This window comes from Poecile atricapillus, chromosome 1 (assembly GCF_030490865.1).
Source record: "Poecile atricapillus isolate bPoeAtr1 chromosome 1, bPoeAtr1.hap1, whole genome shotgun sequence".
Classification (NCBI taxonomy): domain Eukaryota; kingdom Metazoa; phylum Chordata; class Aves; order Passeriformes; family Paridae; genus Poecile; species Poecile atricapillus.
Window position 1 is genome coordinate 11,171,261 of NC_081249.1, and position 11,946 is coordinate 11,183,206.

The window sequence follows — 11,946 nt, forward strand, 5'->3', positions numbered from 1 at the left end:
CCCTAATACAAAGTGCCACCCCTCCACCTCTTCTCCCTTTCCTGTCTCCTCTTCTGAAGAGCTTGTAGCCATCCAGTGCAGCTCCAGCTATTTGAGTAATCCCACCATGTTTCTGTGATGTTTTCCTGGCTTTGCTGCTGTACCATGGCCTCCAGCTCTTCCTGTTTGTTACCCATGCTGTGTGCATTGGTATAGGTGCACCTCAGCTGGGCTACTGATCTCACCCCTAACTCAGGCTTCCCACCCTTGGGCCTGCTTCCAGAGAGCCCAGCTGCTCCTCCTTCCCCTTCAAACCTTAAAGTCCTCTCAATGAGTTCTGACAGTTAATGAGCTAAAGTTCTTCTGCCCTTAACAGAAAGATGGAGCCCATCCAGTTCCAACAGGCCAGGTGCCATAAAAGTTGCCAAAGAACCCAAAATTCTGCTGATTACACCAGCCCTTGAGCCACTTATGGATAATGTGGGCTCTCCTACTCCTTTCACTGTTTTTTTCTGCCACCAAAGGGACTGAGGAAAAGACTACCCCTGTTCCTGCCCTATCAACCACTTGACCCAGTGTCCTCAAGTCCTTTTTAATTGCCTTGACACTTCTCTTTTTAATCTCGTCACTGCCAGCCTGGTGTATCAGCAGTGGGTAATAATCACAGGGCTGAATCAGCCCAGGAAATATTTCAGTGATATTCTGTACCCAGGCCCGAGGGAGGCAGCAGATCTCCCTGTGGGATGGGTCTGGTCGACATATGGAGCCCTCTGTTCCCCTCAGAAAGGAGTTACCCACTACAATCACCCTTCTTTTCTTTTTGATGTTAGAGGTGGTGATCTGTCCTACAGATAAAGCGCAATTGGATGGCCCACTGGGCAGATAATTTTCTGCTAAATTGTCTGTCTGTCTCTCTATCCAGGGCCTCATACCTATTCTGAAGTGGCACCTGGGCGTCAGGAGGAATTTTTATTACCTCCCCAAGTAGGGACCCATTTCCACTCCCCTTCATCAACCAGGTGTGCTATTGCCTGGCAGTGGGAGGCATGGAAGTCGTCTGACTCCTGGTGGGTCTCCCTCAAGGATGGGAGGGCAGAACTCCATCAATTGATTTCCCTTTCACTTTCCCTAATACTCCTTAGCCTTTCACCCTCCTCTCTAAGCTCGGCCACCAGCAAAAGGAGATCATTCAGCTGTTTACACCACAGGCAGGCTTCTTCTGCAACAGCCCCTGGAACCACTGCTAAGCTCAAACACTCTGCACAGGAATGGGCAGACACATCCTTTTTGGAGGGTTCTATTTGGTTACACACACTTGCACTAACTACAGCTTTTGGTCATACAAAAACCTGAAAACCCAACCAACTGTCAGAAACACAACAAACTAACCATACTAGCATGAAAAACTTGCAACTCTGCCTGCAAGAACTGCCACACCCCTGTTTGCCATGTTCCCTAGAGACCTTCTTTAATCAGCCCACTGTTCATCAGCTGAGGAAGCTCTGCCCCTTGCCTGCCTGACTCACAGATGTCAAAGACCATCTAATGATAATTCCTCTGTTAATGACCAGGGAAACCTTTCACTAGACCAGGTTGCTCAAAGCCCCATTATTCAAATAAAAATGTAGAAATAAAAAACAAACAAACAAACAAACAAACCCCACAGGAATTATGTATAGATAAAAAGTTAATGCTCTTGGAAATTATAATGAATAGTTCAGAGAATATAAATATTCATTAGTTGTATAGTAGCTAATTTATGCTTCAAAATCCTTAACTGTGATACTTGGTCTTCTAGCTTCCATAAAAAAATATGGCATCCGACCGCAAAATTTACTCCTTTAACTATACACTGCATTGAAGGGACACATTAAAAATGAGTTAGCTTTCTATTGTTTTCAAAGCAACTGCATTTTACCAGATTTTTTTTTGCTCTCTTTTTTTTTTTTTTATCAAATGAGCTAGTCTAATTAGTGATGATGAACGGGCCAGTTCTCATAGGCTCATTCTATACTTTAACATTACATTAGCAGAAGCTAGGGAACTGCTGGTCGTAAAGGACATCTTTTCACATATTTCTTTTTGCACTGCACAGTGGATATTTCCAAAAATAGGCTTATGTGAAATTGCTGCATAATTGGATTAGAAAAAAGGTAAATTGCTCTAAATACTGATATTTGATAATTTTGCCTCTGCATCCTAGTTGGAGGAAAATTTAGTGATGTACACTCCAGGCTCTAGTTTTCATATGTGGTGAAGATACTAAAACCAAGAAGCAACAGTGGAACTATCGAAGAGTCTGAGACTATTGCTGCAATGGGTTTCAATGCTGTTAATCCTGCAAAAACCTGAGCTCTTACATCATGCAGAAGAAGTAAAACAAAGGAAGATAATATAAAGTTTGAAGTTTGAGGTGCCATATGTCTATAGGAAGTATGGAAGGATAGTTTTTATTAAAACATGCTGTCAAATATATGTTCTACTAGGGAAAATACATAGTAATGAAAATATATCCCATCTTTAGGGTTTTCTGTTTCAGTTTGGTGATAGCATACTGAATTGCTGTGCAACACCCTCAGACAGGAATTGAGAATTCAGTGCCGATTATTATACTGATTTTTATAAAGCAATCTAGTCATTTACTCTAGGTAATTGGATGCCCTCAGGAACTGTACATATGCCTATGAACATCAAAGGGTTTTATGTATTATCTCTATGAAACCTCTTGTGAAAATGTAATGCCTATGACATTTTTTTTACAGATATGGAGGTGGGCCTAGAGCAGCTAAATTACAGACCAATGGCCATGTAGCAAGTGCTCAGCAGAGCAGAGCTAAAGCACAGCTTTCTCTGAGGTCCAAAGGTATTGTTTTCCTTGGCCACTGCCTTTCTCAGGAATCAGTAACTACATTCCTGTTGCCTTCAGAGAGCACAGGACTGAATAAACTGGTAATAATTGGCAGGATTCCACAGGGTAAGTAGATCTAGCCTCACACAGATTCTAAAGGATGATGTTTTTACCACTACCATCCTGATCCTGGCCATGCAGTTTCTGCTTGTTGTGAAAGGGGTCTGGTTTTTATTAGATCCTTTCTTGAGTCCTCTGAGCTCATTAATATGGCAGAAAACATACCCAGACAAAATAAAAGCGGATTGTTCTCTGCCAAGAAGCTGAATTGACTCACTTGATGTAATGGGTGCCAGAGCTGGAAAAGCAGAGCTTACCACAGCAAGGAGCATGGGAAAGGTTAAGAATAAGTAGGAGATGATGTGGAGGAGACTGGAGAAAGCATGAAATATTCAGCAGCTGCAACCTCTTAGATTGCATCAGCTGCTGACAGACCTTCAGCCTCCATATCATCAAATCAAATGTTAGCCATCTATTAGGAAATTCTGGAGATGTTAATGGCTGCATTATTATCATGAAGACTAGACTACTGTCTGCTTTTGAGAACAACTTTAATACATCTTCCAATTTTACATCACAAAACAAGTGTATCTCTCATAAAACTGACAGGAGAGCTCAGCTTCACTGAGGTCTTCTGGAGATTCTTTATGCTTCACTTATACCAGAAGGCAAAATGGTGCTAGTTACCTGCAGGTGGAGTTCTGGGGGATTCATAGATAGTGTACAGATAGCCACTGAGAGAGATGTGTTTGCTTGGCCCTAGGAAGAGAAAACCTAGGGAACATCTCACTGCTGTCTATAACTTTACCTAGTGGGAGAGTACAGAGAAGATGGATCTCTTGGAATATCAGTGAGCATCTTTTTCTGTGCAAATCACCCATTTTTCTATGCTTTTGTTATTAATGCTGTTTTACTGTTCATTTTCTTATCTCATTGCTGTTTCCAGTAAATCTCAACCTGTAATCTCTGCCTTTTGTCTCTCTTTCTGGAGTGGAGGAGAGGAGTGTCTTGTGGTTTTCTTTACAGTGGAAATACTAAATTGAGGAATAGTATTCCTAACCCATGACAGCTGGAAAATACACCTCACCAGGGACATTGAAATGAACACCAGTCTTGCTGAGCTTCATAAAAGATGGCTTGCTGTGTTTGTATTGAGAATTGGATTGGATTCGAAATGAATCTGGGCGATATTGCATATACTTTTTCTATGGTTGCCAAAGCAGAACCTCAAAGCTGTGCTCATGGAGAAAGAAACAGCCCTGCTTTAGAAAGAAGAAACTCTCAGATGTAATCCACTAAAATAAACTCCCAGCAAAACACAGACAGGAAGATAACTAAGCTATCAATGAAAATGCCCAAGAGAAAAAGGCTCTTCAGTAGTGGAGGATAACTGAGTTTGTGAGGTATACGAAAAATATACCGAGGAATGTATGAGAAAGCTATGATATATCTAGTAGATATCATTAACGCAAAAAGCCCAGTCACCCAAAGAGAAAGTGGATGTGTGGACTGGTCTTCAAAGACTGAATTTGACATTTTGATGATTTATTTTTTGCTTTCTGAGCATCCACTGAGACCACATGTTTTAAGCAATATTTAGGAAAGCTGACCTAAAGAATGCACTTTCCTGCTGCACTGGTAGAGGAGCATGACACACAAAAATAAGATGTTTGTCTGAAACAGTGCCCAGTTCAGCTCTTCCTGCTCCAGTCCTGGAAGGTGAGGATGAACTGCTGGCCATACTGTCCTGATTCAGCACAGACACCAGGCCTGTGTCAGTCCTGGAAACCCAGGGTAATGTTGGGGTTAACACCTGCCTCTGTCAGACCCGGCTGGTTTACAGCCAAACCTGCTGGGCAGGATGCTGGAGCAGAGGTGAAGATAAGGGATGTCTTTCCCTGAGATGACCATAAGGTAACACTTCAGTGGAAGCATTGCAGGTAAGCTGAGTGGTCAGGTTTGCATTCTGGATTCTAAAGCACGGACACTTGTGCAGCAGGAGGTATTTGTTACAGGCTTATATTTGCAGCCTGACGATGGCTCCACCTTTGCTATCACTTACAGCTACTTCAATAGGTTATTATGGAGTTCTATACATGGTCAAATTATGTTGGATTTATACACTGTCTGAATGGTTTCCCAACAGCAGATTCCCATTTTTCTTTAATATACCTCAAAACATAGCTTCCTGCTCAGGTTTCCTGAGACGAGTTCCTGATAACTGCAGTGCACTGCAGTCGTGTTATCTCCCCATATTCCAGGGCCTTTGACATTTCAATCTACCTATCAGTGGTTTGTAACAGAATGTATGTCAGTCTTCATATTGCAGCTCCTTATTATCAACTTCTAATTGCAATAATGCTCTCGGTCCATTATCAGAAGAGCTTACTCATAGCATTTGGTTCCTTCCAGGTTACAGTGCTCTTCTGCAAGAACAGAAGCTCCTTAGGGGCAGAGTTAGAGTGGGGTGGAAACTGTTCCAGCTGCCTTATTTCTGAGTCATCCCTGTCAGCACATTAACTTTTAGAAGCAGCATTGATTCTTCTATGCAGTTTAATAAGATTCTAATGACTACAAAAGAATGATTTGTCCATATATATTCCTTATTGAGGATACTAGGACAAAAGATAATAGGGGCATAGATAAAACCATAAGGCAGCACATTCAGGTGATGAACATCAGTGTAGCACTGGTCAAATTAATCTATTTATTGCAGAAGGAGAAAAATTACCTTTCTGACAACATAAGCTTTCTGTTATTCCAAGATAAATTTATACCTGGCTGTTCATTCTGTATGAAATTATATTTTGGTATAATAATACAAAGAAATTAAATTACTAACTTTAGCCTCTTTTATACATTTGTTTCTACAGGGAGTCAGCCTGAGGCAACACACTGCTCAGTGTTTCATATGCTATGTGTGTAGTTTATTCTTTCTGTTCTGTGGAGAAATAATTATCGAGTTAACGAGCAAGACACTGTACAGTGAGTGCACCGCTGCTAAATGCTTCAAAAATGCTTTAGGAAAATTCTTGCTCCCCCTGCAGTCAAAGGAAGCTTTTGCAGTGAATTAAGGAGGAAAGGAGATCCATCTGATTCCTGTGGATGCCCTAAAATGGGCTTGATGTGTGTGTTTGCTTTACTTTGTCACGGATTACTTCAGAAAGAAACAAGATTAAAATTTTTAACATAAAAATGAAATTCTTTCTGTTGTCTTTGTTTACTGTTTTGTTTGCTGTAGTTTTGTAAAAAACATTAAAACATGGTGAACAGAAGAGACCTACATCCATGGTGTAGTTTGCACAGGCTTCTCAGTGGAGCATGTGAGTCTGCTAAAACAAAAGAGATCTGAGGGTATTAAAAACCTTGGAGGCATATGAAACGTGGAGAAATACACTTCTATTAATTCACAATAAATGCATGATGTGAACTTTGAAAATTAATGGCATGTACACTAAATAATTATAATTACTACACATAGATATAATACATATGATTGAGTAAATGTCTTTTTATATATATATGTAATAAAAACAGAGATAAAGTTTTATATAATATAGTAATTCCAGATATTACATTAAAATAACATCACAATGTATATCAAATAGAATAAAGTAGTAAGTGGCTTTCTAATAGTTCAATGCCATTATTTTCGTAAAATAATTTAAGTTGGGAGGGAACTTAGAAAGTCTCCCACTACCCTCTTCTAAGGTTGAAAACACCATCTGTTTTTTGCCTAGACATTCAGTCATGCTATGTCTTAAGTTATCAGAAGACACAACATCCAAATAAAATATTTTTTCCATAAATTCTTCAAAAAGGCTGATTCCTATTCTCCTTTTGCCTCTTCCTTTTTAAAATTTTGTAATAATTAGAAGCCTGATATAAAACACAGAGCTCTTCTGTGGCTGAAATGCTGTTTTCCTTACACACATCAGCAGAAGGTTTAACTTTCTTGTAATTTTGACAAGTGAGGCAGTGTATGTAAAACAATTGGTCCTAGCTAACAAAGCACATTTCTCTTGGGATCCTTGTGGGCAGGAAAGGGAGGATTTAAGAATGGCACACTATCTTTTGGCTATGCAAAAAGCCCTCTCAGGTAAACTTTAAACACTCAGCCTCCCAAGGAAATGTGATACGTAATCACTCACTGAGGAAGAGGCTGTTGTGGAAGAAAGGTGAGAAGATACTTTCCTTGAATGTGGTGTGGCCTTCTACACGTAGAGCAGCAGGTGAGTGGATGCTGTACTTATTCCACAGTTGCTCTGCCCCTCATTTGTTGGTTCAGGTTCCCAGGCTGTCTTGATTATAGGGAATTTCACCAGTTGTGGAAAGTTCATTCTGCATTTTTATGAACAATGCTCAGTTCATTTACTTCAGAAGGCAAAAAATGAAGGACTGGGCTGTGTTCTGCAACAGGTGCTGTTCAAAGGTGGAGCGTCCGTTTAATAGCAAAGCTTATAAATTAAATCTTATTAACTCAGATCTTAAGAGGCCCAATTGTTCCTTCTCACCTTTTCCCCTTTAAACATGCTTGATGTCATCTGGAGCAGGTCAGTCCAATGATATTCTGTGGTTGTGAGCCTGAGGGCTGGAAAATTAAGGAAAAAAAAAAAAATAAAAGAATTATTATTTCCAATCTTCAGATAAAACAAGTTCTCAATTCTCAAGTGGTTTCATACAAATACATTTTTTTAGAGGACAGGACAAAGCTCCTTCCCTCCTGCTCTACAAAGATACTCACTGTTCTTCATGTCAGGTTGATGTTTATTGCATTAAGAAACATTCCTCCATGTAAGAGGTATGTCCTAATAATAAGTAATTAAATTTAATACTTAAAACAGCAAAAGGGGTAACTTTGCTTCTTCCCCCCTTGCCTGCCCTCCACAGGGCTGTGAGTCAAGGTAGTGGTGGATTGTCCTTTTCCCCAGGCTGCTCTAAGAACCCGCAGAGTTAATGGGAAGTGCCCATCTCTGCCATTGCTGTGCAGAGCTGGTCAGACCTGCTCAGTTCATCCCAGAGGTCACATTGCTTGGCAGCAAAGCCAACAACAGAATGGCAAAAATTGTGTCCTCTCTGTCCTCTCCTTAACCACAAGTGAAAGGCAGCAAGGCAGTGACCAAGCAGCCTCTGCTCTTTAGGAGAGCTTGTGCTTCACACTGAAGGTACAGCTGTGTCTGCAGAGTAGCTGTGGGATGTAACTGGGGAGATGTGGAGATACGGTCTCCATAGTCCAATCTTCTCTTTAGAATAACTTAAGTGATTCAAACACTTCAGTAAAAAAAAAAAACCCAACCCTTCAGGGTAGTCATCAGAGACCAGGACTGTTACCTTAACAGTTGTATTTAGAGCTCCTCAGGGCTATGAGAGAACACTGTCAATAAAATGCCCGCTTTTCTCCACAGTCTTTGGGTGCTAAACAGCCTGCTTTGACAACAAGCAGCCTTAATCCTGAATTTTGCCAAGGCATAATAATATGGGGTTCAAAGTATTGTTCTAGTCAAAGGCTAGATACAAATTTCCATGGAAATTGATTGCATCATGTATCACACATGGATGAGTCACGGATATTGTGAAATATTTCCCATTTACTGGTAGTAGTAAATCCATAGCAAAATGTGAATTATGCTCTGTAAGTGCTCCTTATCATGGTATCTGGAGTGTATAATTATTTTATAGAGCTCTTCTATTATTTTATTTTGCCCTGACTTAGCACGAATGGCTCTTGAGTTTGATAATGATGCAGCTTCCTACAGATAGACCTGTATCTGATAGGTCACTATAATTCTCAGGTTACAATTTCTGTGTTGTAAATAATGATGCTTGTGCAGCTTGATATAAGGTTTTTTTTTTTTTTAAAAGCCACAAATATTAAACATCTCTAATTTCTGATGATTTATCTTGTTCTTCCCTTTGCCAATAGCTTTACTAAGTCATTAAAGATGCCAATTACCTAACACAAAATAAAAGATAAACAATTTAATGGAAAAAAAAGGAAATAACCAATTTTACTTGACATTACATCCTAACATTTTTTCAACATTTCTGTAATGCCCAGAAAGATACAAACATTCCTTAATACTGGCTTAAAAGTCATCCACATTGTCCTGATCTATAAGTTTCCCTCCTCTTACTGGTTTTCAGAAATTTCTCTGCTCTCCTGGGATTCTGGATGCCAGCATTCATACCTTTCACTATGGAAATGTAATTATTTGGCCTGTGGCCACTGTTTTTGATGTTTTGCTTAGTGGTTACTGAAATCACTTGAATTTTTTTCATGTTGTGTAATCAAATCCAAGATACTCTTTTGTTTCCCTGAAAGTGTTATGTAAACCCGTGCTTGCTATTAAGTGATTTTACCAGTTGAGAAAATTAGTCATGTAATATTTTCAGATCTCATTGGGAAATAGAGGATTTTGGCAGTGTTAGCAATATAGTCCCAATTCTCAAATATCAAATGCTGCTTTAAGGGAAAAACTATTCTTTACCTTTAGTTTCCATTTTCCTCCTTTGTGGTTATTCTGCTACCTTTTTGTCTAGTTTTATACCCAGCTTTTGTCTATTGTGTCATTGTGCTTACAGTCACACATATTTGTGTATTTCATTGTATTGTATTCACACATCAATGCTCTTTTGTGCTGCAGTAGCAACAAACATTTGCAGAGAAATATTTGTTGACTGTTATACCAAATGCTGTATTTTCTGCCTCCTTTCTATTTAGGATCACAGACCAGCTGAGGTAGGAAGGTACCTGTGGAGATCCTCTGGTCCAAATATCTGCTCAAAGATGAGTCTGTGAGAGCAGGTTGTTCAGGATGTCCACTTGGTTTTGAATATCTTCAAATACTGAAGCAGAGTGGAAGGATCAGCTCTATTAAACTGTAGACAATGCTCTGCCTAATGCACCACAAGATAATATTGGCCTTCTTTCTACAATGACACATTGCTGACTGGTAATTTAAATATTTAAATTTAAAATGCTCTTATTTCTAAATCTTTGTATTGTTTCTGTCCCAGACTTCTTGAATATGTATATACATCTTCTGTAAATCCTCTAAGTACCACACCAAATATACACTTTTCATTAACCCACTGACTTCCATCTTAAAGTAAAGATGTTTGTTTTCTTCAGAAACCACACTGGATCCATTTTTGTGAAATAGTTTTCCTCTTACTCATGTAACTTGTATGTTATGTAAATAAACTCTTCTTACCAGTCTTCCTTGCAAAATCTCAGTTGCAGCATCCATCTGAAAAAGTTTCCCTGGTTCTCCAGGCCTGTCTCATTGCTCAATTTCATGTTTTTCTTCCCCTTTCCAGCAACCACCTCTTTCAAAAAAATAAACTCAGTGACCCTTTGCTTTCAATCTGCTTTTCAGAAAGTTGTCCATTAAAATATTCCTCCCTCTCACTTTCTTTGGCAGGTCTTATGCTCCTGGACACAGCAAACTGTGCTGAGCATCATTCCTTAGCAGCTGGAACCAGTGATTTGTCCACACTTGTTCCAGACCCTCACATTTTATACTTTTCCTGTTTTTCTTTACTCATGGGATGGTTGCCCAGGATTACCTAACTGAAAAATACCCCTGTGGGCAGTGATGGCTTCTGGTTTGCATGGGCCAAAGTGCAGGAGGGATTTCTATCATTATTCTGTTAAAAGTACTCAGCAGATAAATTGCTTATTCTGTTGCTACTTTCAGACAAAATTTTCAAATTAATATTCCTGACACAGACTTTAGAATAGCTGTAAAGGTTGACTGCTGGAAAGATGAAATAGTAAGAAAGTGAGGAATGTAAAAATCAGTGTCAAATTAAGAGCCAGTACTTGAAGAAAATCACCCAATTATCATGGGATGGCTCTACCTAGAAATTACAGACATGTGCCAATGCACCTAAAGAAACCAGACCACTATAACACTTCTTGGATTTCTGCAATTTTTTGTGGTATTTTGATACACTAACAAAAAAAATTCCCTTCTTGGTAGCCTATCTTCAATTTTATTGTAACACAGTGTAGTAAAGAAAACAAAAAAAGAAAGCCCTCATCTATTGCTCAGTCCTTTTTTACAGGTAAAAGCTCTTTGCCTGATGGTAAAGCCTGACCACTAGTGAGGAGCTGTCACTGAGCCAGGAAGTACATAAGCAGCTGGATGCATGATTTATTTTTAACAAAGACCCAATGCAAGCATTGGAATTAGGGTATGTATCATATGACAGGATTTTGTACAGGTAGGCAGTCTTTCAGACAATCTTCATTGTTCTTGGAAATGACATTTGAAACTTTTATAATATAAGTAATCAGTTCTTCCATTGGAATATCCTGTTTTATCCTAGAGGGTGTGTGCAACCACAGTGAGAATCTGGCAGAAAGCCAGGGAGAAAACTGAAAATACTGTAGTGCACTTGTCCTGCAGAGATGAAGTCTTCCTTGTCCTCAAGGTGCAGCCTGGTGAAAGAACAAGCTCCTCCTCTTATCAGCTGGGATTTGCTGAGACTTAGAGTTTATTAGACCTAAAGGCCTGCTGAGAAGGGAATCATGAGTTCACCCAGAGGCAAGAAAGCAGAAAAAGATTCTTGTGAGAAGAAATTCAAGCTCTGTCAAAATCGGTAAAAACGCTTCTGCTCTGCTGCCCTCTCCCTGGGATGGTGTGGGCTGCTGGAATCTCTGCATCTGGAAAAAGACTCCTTCAATAAAAAATGGAGGCAGCAAAAATATTTCCTTCCCAACCTACTGGTTAGTTTTATCAGTAATCCAATGGTACATTTTTCTACCTGATAGGTAGGATGCAATTAGCTTCTAATTAATTAATTGAGCATATGTGAGTAATAATTTCAGACTTGTGAAGCCAAGAATGTAATGAAAAATCCCTGGGGGTTTCCTATGGTAGGAAGTGATCTGACAGTCAGGAACTCAAGCCCTTTTTTATTCTGCAGGAGTTGCCTTGAGTTTAGGGATTTGGAGTAGTTGTTTTATTTGCGTAATACCTGAAATACTAATTTTCATCACTTCTATTTGCTATGCACACTCAGGTTCAGAATTTTTTTTACATTGCTGAAAT